Genomic DNA, 13773 nt, shown 5'->3' with positions numbered 1-13773 from the left:
AGAGAAGGCGATTGCCTTGCAAGCTTTTGCCTTTTCCCTGCTGGCTTCCCAAGATGATGACTAGGCAAAACACAAAAGAAGACGGTGGCGGTGGTGGTGATGGCTCCGTTGTGCAAACTCTTTTGTGCGGAAGGAGGATTGCAGAAGAAAATACCATGTTACGGTTGATGAGCAGGGAGGGGGTGGCATGATGAAGTTCCCAGGTTAGGAATGTTCTGCTGAACTTTCTGGGGGTTTGCTTGCATGCAGAGCCCTCAGACATCCCAAAAAAGTTGATAGTAACTTTTAAATAGCTTCTTAGGAGAAATAGAAGCTTTTCTGGAAAACCTAAAAAAACCTCTTCGTATTCTTTCTGCTCTGAGAATAACATGTGTGCCTCCCTCCCCCCACTCCCCTTTTCCTGACCATCTGAAACACCTGGCAAGCAGTTCTGGTGGGAGCAGAATTCGTGATGTATCCTCAGTCTGAACTGATCACGGAGGAGTAGGTCACACAAGTGCTTGGCACTACATTACCCGTATTGCTGAACGTTGACCATGGTGGCGTGGCTGATGGAAGCTAGAACCTAAAACAGCTGAAAAGCATCTGGCATTTTGGGGTAGTTTTCTTGTATCTGAGGGGATGACTTGGTACTTCCAACCCAGGAGAAGGGAATTAGATCCTGCCCTGCTCTTCAGGTGAAGTCAGAGAGAGACCTTCTGGAAAATTTCCCAACTATACTATTCATTGGAAAGGAAGGAATTCCTTCAGTTTACCTTGGCACTACCTAGAGCCAATACTCTCCCAATACCTGTACCTTTTGCCATAAGCTGCCTGGTGGGCTCTTAGTGCAGGGCTCAGGCTTCCTGGCCAGACTTCTGGGCATCCAGTGGGTGGGGCTGGACTGCCCGGCCCTCAACCCACAATGTGGCAAGCTCAGGAAGAGCCTTCCCTGCAAACTCAGCCAATCAGACCAATCAGGAAATTGGTCTTTCTCAGCACCAAGACCCATATTCTCTCTTCCGCTGGCAGCAGGTCAGACGGGGCCTCCTTCCCACAGCCTCTTCTGTGCTTTGTGGTCCTGAAGCTGCACAGCTGTTGGCCAGTGCTGCAGCCGGGATCTTTGCCTGGGAGGCCATGCGCTTCAAGGTTTTGGTTACTATCTTTAAAGCGCTCCATGGCATAGGGCCGGGTTACTTACGGGACCGTCTACTGCCACCGAATGCCTCCCACCGACCCGTACGCTCTCACAGGGAGGGACTCCTTAGGGTGCCGTCCGTCAGGCAGTGCCGACTGGTGACACTCAGGGGAAGGGCCTTCTCTGTGGGGGCTCCCACCCTCTGGAATGAACTTCCCCCAGGACTCCGCCAACTTCCTGACCTTCGAACCTTTCGCCGCGAGTTTAAGACACATCTATTTATTTGCGCAGGACTGGCCTTAAATTTTAGTTTTAAATTTTAGCTTTTTAAATGGGGTTTTTTATTATTTTAATTATAATTTTAAATTTGGCCTAATTCAATAAGTTTTTTAAAATGTTGTTTTTATCTTGTATTTATTCTTGTGCTATTTTATCAGGCTGTAAACCGCCCTGAGTCCTTCGGGAGATAGGGCGGTATAAAAATTTGATTAAAATAAATAAATAAATAAATAAATGGTGGTCTGCCTTGGAAAGTCTCCTGGGGTGCCAGCAGTCAGGGAAGGGAACGGGGCTGAATGTGGAGTGTGGCAGCGGTACTTGAACGGTCTCTGGGCTGAGATGGGTAGTTGGATTTCCCCTCCTTTGTCATTCCCCAAAGATGAGAATTGCTGCCTTCTTACAATTGCATACTCACGGATGTGTAGGCGACCATTCAGTGGGCCTGGCATGGGAGGAGAGGAATGCCAAGAAAAGAGGCCATGGGAGCTCCTATGCCAATCAGTTGCCAGGCTTCCTCCCCCCTACCTTGTTCTGAGGAAGACGATCCCCCCCCCCATTGGGCCCTGAGCTGCATCCAGATGGGCTTGATTGTAGCAGGAACCGGCCCTGGCTGCTGCATCCTCTTGCTCCATCATCCATTCTGGGGCTTAGTCCTAGGTAAAGGGTCTTATCCCCCCTCCGCCCCCCCCCCTGGTCAGGGAGAGAATGAGCCCTGATGGGAGGGGGAGGCTGTTGTCTGGCAGCCTCAGAGAGAAGCAGGCCCCTCTTTGCTTAGTTAGGGCTCTTAAACACACCAGTGAGTGGGAAGCCAGTGAGAAAATCTGATGCCACTTTGAAACTCCAGATGCTGCTTAAATTGAAGCTTAATCCTGCCTGATGGGGGGGGTGCTTATCTCCACCCACCCACCAAAACACTCTCCCTCCCTCCCTCCTCTCTTCCCCCTCCCCTCTCTCTCACACACACTGGGGCAAGTGTCCCTCCCGCCCCCCCCCCCGCCCCTCTTGGGGTAGACCAGGAATATTGAAGGAAAGCAGGAATGTTGGGGGCCCCATTTGTGATGCTCTGGGGGATTTTAAGAGGAATGAGAACAAAAGGCATCCAGCTGCAGCTGTTTCTTCTGTTTCTGTGTTTTCAAAGGGAATAGGTGGGCTCTTAGGAGTCCCTAGTTTTTAAAAAGATAGAATGGAATTATTTGCTGGCACTCACTAGAACCAACAGAGAAATATAATTTATTTATTTATTTATTTCGATTTTTATACCGCCCTTCTCCCGAATGACTCAGGGCGGTGTACAGCCAAGTAAAAATACACTATATACAGATTAAAAGAAATTAAAAGAAAACATATTATAATGTGGCCAAAAATTTAAAACAATTTAAAATCTTAAAATATAAATAACCCCAATAAAATTTTAATCCAGTCCAGCTTGAATAAATAGGTGCGTTTTCAGCTCACGGCGAAAAGTCCGAAGATCAGGTACTTGACGTAAGCCAAGTTCATTCCAGAGCGTCGGTGCTCCCACAGAGAAGGCCCTACTCCTGGGGGCTGCCAACCGACATTGCTTGGCGGACGGCACCCTGAGAAGGCCCTCTCTGTGTGAGCGTATGGGTCGGTGGGAGGCAAAAGGTAACAGCAGGTGGTCCCGTAAGTACCCGGGTCCTAAGCCATGGAGCGCTTTAAAGGTGGTAACCAGAATCTTGAAGCGCACCCAAAAGACCTCAGGAAGCCAGTGCAAACTGCGCAGGATTGGTGTTACATGGGAGCAACGAGTTGCTCCCCCTATTGCCCGCGCAGCTGCATTCTGGACTAGCTGCAGCCTCCGGGTGCACTTCAAGGGCAGCCCCATGTAGAGAGCATTGCAATAGTCCAAGCGGGAAGTGACAAGGGCATGAGTGACCGTGCATAAGGCATCCCGGTCAAGGAAGGGGCGCAACTGTACCGGGGTGCCGGCATCCACAGCCACTCCGTCTTGGAGGGATTGAGCTTGAGTCTGTTTCTCCCCATCCAGACCCGTACGGCTTCCAGACACCAGGACAGCACTTCGACAGCTTCGAAGTTATTATAGTCAGTGACCAAAATTAAATATAATGTAATCTTTAAACAATTAGGATACATGGACTATTAAGTAAATAATATCTACCCAGATAATTTGGTGGATTACTGAAACTATTAAGCAACCACTTAATTACTAAAAAACCAAAACACAGATAGGCCTCAACTTATAACTGTTCTTTAGTGACCGTTTGAAATTGCAGTGATTTATGACTGATCACACTTGTGACCCATGTGGCGTCCTTGTGGTCGTGTGATCAGAATTGGGAACCGGCATGCACTTACGATGGTTGCAGTGTCCCGGGATCATGTGATCCCCTTTTGTGATCTTCTGTCAAGCAGAGTCAATGGAGAAGCCAGATTCACCTGACAACTGTGCTCCGAATGGTCTTTCTTTGCTAACTAACAAGTGGGATGGATGACAACAAGAAAAGTTACAAAATGGGGCAAAATTTACTTAACAACTATCTTGCTTAACTACAGAAATTTTGCAGTCATTTGCGGTCATAAGTCGTAATACTTAGATTGGAATTCAGTAGTGACTAAACTTTTGAACTGTTTAAATGATGATTAAGGTCGGTCTGTATTTGTGTCAGAAGCACCTGCGATTTGGTTTGAAAAGATTGTTGGTGGCAACACTGTTGCCCCAGGGGGACGCTTGATTGCCCAAAGTAACACAACCTTTGGGGAGGCTTCTTTCGTGTCCCGTCCCGTCCCCCCCCCCTCAATCAGTAAGGCAGGCAAAAAGGAAGGCATTTTTTCAACTGTGGGTGGCCGTTAAAGGAATTCAGGCTTGCCGTCTTTAAGTGATGCAGTCATCAAGTCTGGTCATGTGGCAGTCCCCGTTGCCGTGGTAACACTAGGATGCCTGGGTCATTAAGTGGGAAGCAGCAGAGTCCAAGGTAAGGATATTGGGTGCTGCGGGGGGGTGATGGAGCCCTGAGGGGGGGCAGCGCAGGCTGTGTCTGAGGACAGGGAGGCCGGGGAGGGGGGGGAAGAGGGGGGCATGCCACACTAGGAGGCGAGGGGGGCTTAACCCCATATCTTGTGACTTTTTCTGCTGGACTTTATCAACTGTCTAGAATGAGTGTGGCTAACTATGATTTCAGAATGGATTTGGTTTAAACCATTATTAATTCACTAGTCAGGAAAATTCTGTAACCGTCCTTTCCAATAAAACTGAATTCTACTTGTTTGATATAATCTAAATACATTTTCTTTAGCGCTGTACTTAAAACCAGATGTAGCTATTAATTTTGGAAGTATATACAGAGAAATGATTTAGTCAGATTTTTCTCCAGATTATTTTTCATTAGAAAATGGAAAGTAATCATTGTGTCAAGGCAACTTGTGAGAGATCTTTGTGAAGTCATCAGGCGCCACACAGCACCGGCTCAATTAATGGTTGTCGATGCTGAGAGGATTTTTTTGGCTGAGATGTGTGAGGAGAACAAACATCACCGGCTTTTCAATTGTACTAATAATGCTTAGTTTTTTTCAACAGCTTTTTTTTTTAAAAAAATAACATTTTAAATTAACTATTTTATTTATAAACTATGTATTTTTCAAGATAAAAAAAGAGGCAATTTCGACCAAGGAAGCACCAGTAATTTCAGCTAGCAGGTGGTTGGTAGAGTCTCTGTCTACAAACTCTCTACTTTTTACCAGGCAGGAATGTCTGAATCCAAAGTGCCGGTGGCTCCTGTTGTATTTAAATACTCCTTTTAAAAGAGATGCTGCTCTCTTTAAACTCCACTGCCTTGAAATTTATTACACTCAGAATGAAGGAAGGATGACGGTTTTAACAGCTCAGAGCAAGTCCCTAAGAGTCTAGCATTTCTCTTAGCTCTTCCGAGAAGGCTGCCCTGACGCTTCTCTCCCTTTTCTCCATGATTTTGGCTCCCAAGTTGCCCCTGCTCCCCAATGGCAGGGGAGGCCTCCCAAGGGGCCTGGGGCTTCCTTTGCCCATTCCTTGCAGGACCCCAGGAGGAGCAGCATGGATGGGGTGGGGCTCCGAGCCCCGGAGTCCATCTCTGGGGCCGGCCTCTTCCCCTTCTCTTGGTCCGTCCCTTAGAGATCAGCTTAAAGCCTTGCTGGCCCCCTTCCCTCCTTGTTCTCCGTCTCCCCCTTGCAGAAAAAAAGGGGAGAGAGACTTGCCCAGCGCTGGGTGCACAAAATCACACCTGGTGTGGAAAAAGTGGACAAGAAGGACATTTGCTCCTTCTCCAAATACTGGGAAAAAAGTCGCCCAGTGCTGCTGAATCTTGGAAGGATCAGGATAGAGGGGTTTTTGTTTTCTTTCCTTTTACCCAAAACAGGGAATTCAGATTTGGGATTCATTGCCACGTGATGTGGTGCTGGCTGGCGTGGCTGGCTTCCGAAAGGGTTGTTCCTGGAGACCCAGGTCTGTTAGCCTTGATGGCTGTGGGGCTGCCTCTGAAGGCCATCTGCTGGGGCTTCCTTGGTGGGCCCTGTGAGAACAGACAGCTGGACAAGACGGGCTGGCAATCCTACCCAGTAGGTACTGCTCCTGAGTTGGAGTCAGTCCCCCCCCAAAGTCAAATGGGGGGAGATATTTTGTGTGCATTGAAGGGCAGGAGAGGAGATGCCTACAGCCCACGTGGCTTGGAGGGGGGAGATGAAGGAGAAGAGCTGGGTGCTCCTTCCGCTCTCTGGCACTGCAAGCTGGCTTGGCTTGGCTCTTCAGCTCCTTCCCTGCTTCTGTTGAGGAGGAGGGTCAGTTTTATTTGGGGCCCTTCCCTTGGGGAATGGTTTAGTTTGTTTGCTGAATTAACTTCCTGAATAACTCAAGGCAGCAAACAGCTAATACTCCTTCCTCCTCCCATTTTCCTTACCACCGGAAGCCTGTGAGGTGGGTTGGGTTGATGGAGTGACTTGGCTTTCTCGCTGGAGTCGGGACTAGAACTCATGGTCTCCCGGTTTCTAGGCCAGCATCTTAACCACTAGGCCAAACTGGCTCTGCCCAGGCCCCGGCCAGCACATAATAGGGGATTCCAAAGAAGGCATTTGGTTCCATCTGGCCTTTCCCCCCCCAGAATTGACATAAAAGAGATTTTGGAGGTCTAGTGCATTAGCCATGTCTCTTCAAGGAACTGCATTAAAGGATATTTGCAACTGGATGGCATTAATAATAATTCCTTGCTTTTTAAAACAAAACCTGACCTTGGATACGGTTGTGGCATTATGCATGAAAAAGCTGCAGATGGAGATTAAAAATTCTTTTAGCAGCACAGAGGTCAAATTTCTGTTGTCTCCTGCACTTGGGGTTCTGCATACAGTTGAGGGTGTGGCTTTGGAGACCAGTAAAGACCCTGGAGTGGGTGCAGGAGATCAAGGCTCTGCGAGGAGCAATTGAAGGATTTGGGCAAGCCAGCAAAAGAGGGGATGATCAGACGATTATAGAAGGAGGAAAGTGGGTCCTCCCAGGGAGCACGAGAGGGAGACTAAAGAGCTGAGATTCAGGTTGGGAGGAATTCCTGGTGGAAAATAAGTGGAACCATTTCCTCCACACTGGAGCATTTCAGGTGGTCACCTCTGGAGGAGGAGTTGGGGTAATGGACCTAGAAGGTCTCCTGCAGTTCGGATTCCTCCTGTTTCATGAATTACACCTTTGACTGAGGCTTGTCAATATTTGGGCATCCAGGCGAACCATGAGGGAAATGGCTCTCTGAATTCCCAGCAGCTCAGAATCTGCCTATCATGATCCCGACTAACAAACCCAAGCAAATCAGAACTCTGAGGCTGAGGTCTTCCTCTAAAAACTTCTTTATTGGGTACATCATATTGGCACAATCAATTGGAAAACCAACTCTAAATGTTTTCCATGGTTTCAGTATAATTAAAATAGGAAATAATTCCCTCCCCAAAAGTCACAGGTTAGGTTGGCCAATTAGGTTAATTGACAGGCTCTCCAGGCACTCCTCCCTGTCTCTATCCACTATCCATCACCTATAGAGATAACCTTGATTCCCACGAGAAAGTTTTGAATTTTTTCATCTTCCTTCCTCCTCCCCACTGTGAGGCAACTGAGGAATAGAAAAATGGCTTCTGCCAGGTTTGATTCAAAGCTGATACTGCCTTTCAGTCTGTCTGGATGTAATACTGTATGTGTGTCCTTGGGATGTTGGCCAGTGCGCTGCACCTGCTTCCCAGGTGGGGGTGGGGGTGAGGGAGATCCAGGCCAATGTGAGTTGGCTTGCAAGGCATTACTTGGAGAAGGACTATCTGTGCATCCACCTGGTTCAACCATGGGTGTAATTTTGGTACCCTGGAATGGGGGGGGAGGACAATGATAAAGAGTACGAATTAGCAAATCAAAGAAAGGAAGAAAATGTACATGTGAGACTGGCAAGAAGAGAAGGATGTAATAGATCTGAAGGTGGTTCAGGTCTCCTGGGGCAGAGTGACTGAATATGTGCAGGTACTTTAATAATGAGCAGAAGGGTTCAAATCAATGTCAGAGGATTTGAATTGGTTTGAGTTGCATGTTAACACTGAATAAAGATCATGGAAGAAGCAAAATTTGGAGAAAATCACACCATATTCTGAAATAAGGCAACCCAGGTAAAAAAGGTGTTCTACTAGGTGTCAGGAATGGAAAGATGGAGGCAATCAGGAGAACCTAGATAATGATTGGCCATTTGGAAGCCCAGTCTGCACCTGTAGCAAAGCATGACTGATTGGATTCTGTTTGATGAAAGATTAAGAAACTTAGTAAAGGATGCAGACTTAATGAGAGGCTCTGGATGTGATTCAGGTCACTTTTTGATAGTGTCAAATACAAATACTGGGTAAAAACAGACACTGGGTAGAAACAGAGGAAAGGAAAGAAACCAAGAAAATGAGAATAAAAGTAAAATGACTGCCAGTAGGAGTCCTGTGTGAAAAAATACTGAAAGCTAAATTAATTTCCCAACAGAGTGAATGGAAAGTAGACATACGGAAACAGGATGTAAATTCTAGCTGGAACAGAGGGAAGAAAGTCCTTTTCATGTTGGAGTGCTACCAAACTGTGTAGAACTACACTGGTGGGAAGTATGAAAAATATTTCTTGGTGGAATGAGAGTCGTAAAATTAGACGTGATCTCAAAGGCGATCTAGTCCAACTCCCTGATCAGCACAAGATCTACTGAAGCGCAGTGAACAGGTGGCCGTCTTGGCTGTGTTTGGAGAAACCAGTGAAGGGTGACAGACATCTTTATAAAGCAGCCTCTTCTACTGGCTGACGCTCTTAATTAGAAAGGCCTCCTGGTATGGGAGCGGAATCTGCATCACTCCAGTTGCAAGCCCTTGATTTTCTCTCTTGATTGTATTTCTTTCCCTCCTTCAGGGGTTGGAGGCTTCTGCCCAGCCGTCCATCTCCTCTTCTGCAGAATGAACTTATCCAGGGGCTTTTAACGTTTCCACAGAGGGTTGATTTCTAGCCTCCCAGCAGAGTTCAGCCAGTTTGTCAAAGTCTTTTTGAGGCTGTGCTACTCAGAAGTGGGCACAGGAGGAAATGGACTTGTTGGTACAAGCCTCAGTGTGTGCGCACTCCCACCTTCTGGACGCAATTGCCACACTTTTTTTCCTATATGTGTCAGCCCTCTGAGGCACATCAGTCAAAAAAAATATTCTGCAGGGGTCCCTAGAATGCAACTCTACTGGCGTTGGGTATATTTGCAGAATCTTGAAACCTGCCAAACTCCTTTCATGAAGATAAGGTCATGGTGGGGCTCTGCTAAGCCCCATCCTACTTTTCCAGCATGAGATGGAAAAATGTTCTGCCTCTCCCACCTCCTTCTCCAGGCCCAAGTTAAGTTCCTTTTCAGCTCTTTGGAAAACTCTCCATGTAGAGTTCTTAAATGCCTCTCTTGTTCTCCTCAGTTAGGAGGAGTTTGTGACAATTGTGAGGATTTTCCTCCCTCTGTGAACACTTCACTTCTTCTGGGTTTTAAGCCATTTGGCTTTCCACCCAAGCTGATACAACTTCTCTGGAGTCTACAGCAAGGGTCTCCAACCTTGGTCCCTTTAAGACTTGTGGACTTCAACTCCCAGAGTTCCTCAGCCAGCTTTGCTGGCTGAGGGACTCTGGGAGTTGAAGTCCACAAGTCTTAAAGGGACCAAGGTTGGAGACCCCTGGTCTACAGCTCTGGCCCCCTTCTCTTCCTCCTTTCATGGGTAGCATAAACTCAAAAGTATGAGTTCCTCTCAAGGTTCCAGGCTCTTACCTTTTAATTAATGTCTCTTTGTGGTTGAGAAAAGTCCATAATAAGAGGCCTCCTGGTTCCTCTTTTCCATCTTTTGACACATGTTCAGCAAACCAGAGCAGAACTTTGTTGGACCACCGTCTCCTGGCAGAATTGGATTTTTAGCAGATGTCAGAGTTGTTGAAATTGTCATTGACGTCAGGATGACCTCTGTAGTTCATGCCTCTAATAAATTCACACAATGGTATATCACCTTTAAAAGTGCAAGAAAGGAAAACAAAGTAAAAGAAAAATAGAAAAGAAAGAAAAACCCTAGTGGTTACAGCAGTTATAAGTACAATTATAAATTTGCCTCTTGCTCTACAGTTGCAACATAAGTCTTCTTTCTATAATCCATCCTGTCTAATCATCAAAACCATAAATCATAAGTTCATTTTTCTGTTTTGTACAAAAGTCTGTCAGGGGTTTCCAGTCAGCAATAATCATAGATATTTCATTCTGACGGAAGACATTCTCAGGAGGATTTCCATGTTTTAGAGTGTGAATTTCCAGGCAGGTTGCCTTCCTTCATGCAGATTGCGCCCTTCCCTCCCACTGAGTTTGTTCCTTTCAGTTGTTGTAGCCTTCTAGGACTCTGTTCCAAACCTAAATCATCACACCTGTGGCATCCTGTGTGTTAGACTCTCAGCTTCTCCTTGCTTGGGTTCCCTATTCTGTGCTTCGGTGTGGAGCCATCTGGATTTTAGCCACCCCACCTTTTGCCGTTTGTTGCCCTCTTGGTGAGATTGGCAAAATGCCCACCAAGCACATCCTTCCGATCTGTGTGAGACTCCTCCATCTGCTTGAGTCCTTCTTGCAGATAACAGACTTAACATAACATAACATCAGAGTTGGAAGGGACCTTGGAGGCCTTCTAGTCCAACCCCCTGCCCAGGCAGGAAACCCTACACCATCTCAGTCAGATGGTTATCCAACATTTTCTTAAAAATTTCCAGTGTTGGAGCATTCACAACTTCTGCAGGCAAGTCGTTCCACTTATTAATTGTTCTAACTGTCAGGAAATTTCTCCTTAGTTCTAAGTTGCTTCTTTCTTTGATCAGTTTCCACCCATTGCTTCTTGTTCTACCCTCAGGTGCTTTGGAGAACAGCCCGACTCCCTCTTCTTTGTGGCAGCCCCTGAGATATTGGAACACAGCTATCATGTCTCCCCTAGTCCTTCTTTTTGTTAAACTAGACATACCCAGTTCCTGCAACCGTTCTTCATATGTTTTATCCTCCAGTCCCCTAATCATCTTTGTTGCTCTTCTCTGCACTCTTTCTAGAGTCTCAACATCTTTTTTACATCGTGGCGACCAAAACTGGATGCAATATTCCAAGTGTGGCCTTACCAAGGCATTATAAAGTGGCACTAACACTTCACGTGATCTTGATTCTATCCCTCTGTTTATGCAGCCCAGAACTGTGTTGGCTTTTTTAACAGCTGCTGCACACTGCTGGCTCATATCTAAATGGTTATTCACTAGGACTCCAAGATCTTCGTAGCCAAGGAGCCCTAATCCTTGGGAGCACCGTCTATAGAGCCAATTCTTTTCTCTTAGACCTTGACCTCCGTGCATGGAAGCATCACTTGGGGTTGGCAAGACCTCCCGCTGCCTGTCTAGGGCCTCGTAATTTCTGGAGATCTTCAAGGTCTTTTCTGGAAGCACTGCTGACCCCCACCTGTAATAGGTGGGAAAGGATAATCATTAGTGGATACAAAGCATGTCAGCAGCCTATCTGTCCCCTTTTGGATACCTGGAATCCAACACACCTCCTGAAAAATGGACCAGGGGTGCACGTGGCTCCCTTATACCTCTCAGCTTGACCTGCCCCACCACAGCAGCCCTGCACCTTCTCTTCTTTACTTCTGGAGGGCCCAGGAGACAACTGCCTTGTTCTGTGAGACCGGAGTCTTATGTTTCTATTTCATAGATTCCCTTTCAGTGGAATTATTTGGGTGTCAGCCTTCCAGAAAACCCCTCCTGCAGAAGGATGACTTGGGATGAATGTGAAGGGAGGGATTGTTAGTGATTTGTTTGAGAGAGAGTGAAATTGGAATTAGTACTTTAAATGTTAATATTCAGGAAAAAATGATGAAAAGGATGTCATAAAAACAATAATGTTGGAAAATGAAAAGACTGCAAGTATACATGGTATACCCAGATAAATGTTAAAATACAGATAGGATTTGCCTTTTGGATTAGCTGTACAGCTTGCTTAACATATATACGAAGTCTGAATTTTTGCCTGATAATTGGACGAATGATGTCATTCCCCATTAAAAGGGAAAGTAGCAAAAGTGAATGCAAATCTGTAGGGGATGAGTTTGCAAAGCAAGACATTTTTACTTTGCATGTTGTAGCTTTGGAGTAAGTCACATATGCAAAAATAAACCAAATTATGTAAAAGTGTGAGATGAGAACATAAAGAGAAATAATAGATTGGCCACATTCTGATTGAAAGACCACAGCCAAGGTCAGTAGACAAAGTTTGGGCAGACGGAGAGCAAAGATCAGATTTTTTGGTTTGTACTCTGTAGAAAAGTTATTGCACCTATTTTAACTTAGGGGTGATAAAATGAATAGACTTCAATTATGCATATGCATGTAGAATGGAAGGCTGGTTCTTGAATTCAAGGAGAGCAATGGTAGGATAGGAGAGCGAATACAGGGAGTCCTCGGCTTACGACCAAAATTGAGCCCTACATTTATGTTGCTAAGGGAGAAATTTGTGAGTTCTGCCCTATTTTACGACTTTTCTTGCCACATTTGTTAAGTGAATCACAGCCTTTGTTAAATGAGCAACCCGGTTGTTAAGTGAATGTGGCTTCCCATTGACTTTGCTCGTCAGAAGGTTGCAGAAGGTGATCACATGACCCTGGGACACTGCGACCGTCATAAATGTGAGTCAGTTGTTAAGCATCCGAATGTAAATGATGTGACCATGGGAATGCTGCAATGGTCATAAGTGTGAAAAATGGTCAAAAGTCACTTTTTTTAGGGCCAGTGTAACTTCAAATGGTCACTAAGCAAACTGTTGTAAATCGAGGACTACCTGTAAAATGTTTGGGAAGTGATTCAGCACTCAAGAGGGAGGAAGACAAGAATGCGCGAAACCTACTTGGTTGTTCAGTGTAGGGATGAATAGATAATAAATGCATATGAAAAGCTTGTGGTGATCTGGTCGGAGAATGTTCCTGTATTTTTCAATGCAGACAAAACCATGTTTGTTTTGCAACAAATATGAGATAGGATGCAATAAATAGGATGGATCTGGAAATAAAAGCTGCATTGTGCAGAGACAATGGATTGGATAATGGGAAGTTATTCATCAACAGGAAAAATCTAGAGCAGTTAATTGCATTTGTTTTTTGGTGGAATGTTTACTAAAGACAGAAAAATGGGTGGAGAGAAATCTGGGCCTAGAAAGAGAAGGTTGCAAGTGAGTGGAATGCTGTGGGGATGGGGGTGGTAAAACAAGAACTGATGAGGACTGAATACAGAAAAAGAGTGTTTAGTGCAAACAAAATACACTGAAGTCGTTTGGCCGTACAGAGAGAATGAATTAGGATCAGTGTAAAAATAAATAGACAGCAGAAGAGTGGTAGAGGTTGAGAAGGCGGCGAAGGCTGAGAAGGAAATTAAAAGAACAAAAGGCAGTGAATGAACTGATGTACAGTATGAAAGTGGTCCCAGTATAAGGATGGGCTGAACAGGTAAAGTGAATGGTTTGGGTATAAACTAGATTTAGCTCATGTTGCCTTTTATTTTCTTATCTCATGCTGTCAGACCTGCTTCAACTTGAACCTTAAAAGTAAGACTCCATTCGTTGAGAAAGGAATAGTTTACTAAAGATCAAGTGAAATACAGTACAGCAAAGTCAGAACTGAAAAGCGTGCGCCAAAAATCCCAAAGAGTAACTTTCCCTCCCTTAGGTGCACTCCCCTGCTGGGTCCCATTGTCCAGTCAAATTCAAAGAGATTGTTTTTGGAAGGATTCTTCACATGCCGGTCTGTTCTCAGCCATGTGGCCTTAAACTCAGGCAGATACAATGAACTCTCCCCCCTCCCATCCAGTC

At 45.6% G+C, this 13773-nt stretch overlaps 1 protein-coding gene across 1 annotated transcript in view; it reads left to right on the top strand.

The window, feature by feature from the left end:
* The window catches only part of LOC131185011 (heparan sulfate glucosamine 3-O-sulfotransferase 4-like), a 92889-nt gene that overhangs the window by 10521 nt on the left and 68595 nt on the right, over positions 1–13773 (top strand). The gene's annotated exons all lie outside the window — the stretch shown is intronic.

This window comes from Ahaetulla prasina, chromosome 14 (assembly GCF_028640845.1).
Source record: "Ahaetulla prasina isolate Xishuangbanna chromosome 14, ASM2864084v1, whole genome shotgun sequence".
In the NCBI taxonomy this organism is placed as follows: domain Eukaryota; kingdom Metazoa; phylum Chordata; class Lepidosauria; order Squamata; family Colubridae; genus Ahaetulla; species Ahaetulla prasina.
The sequence above is the reverse complement of the archived record's forward strand: the minus strand, read 5'-3'. Positions and strand labels throughout refer to the sequence as shown.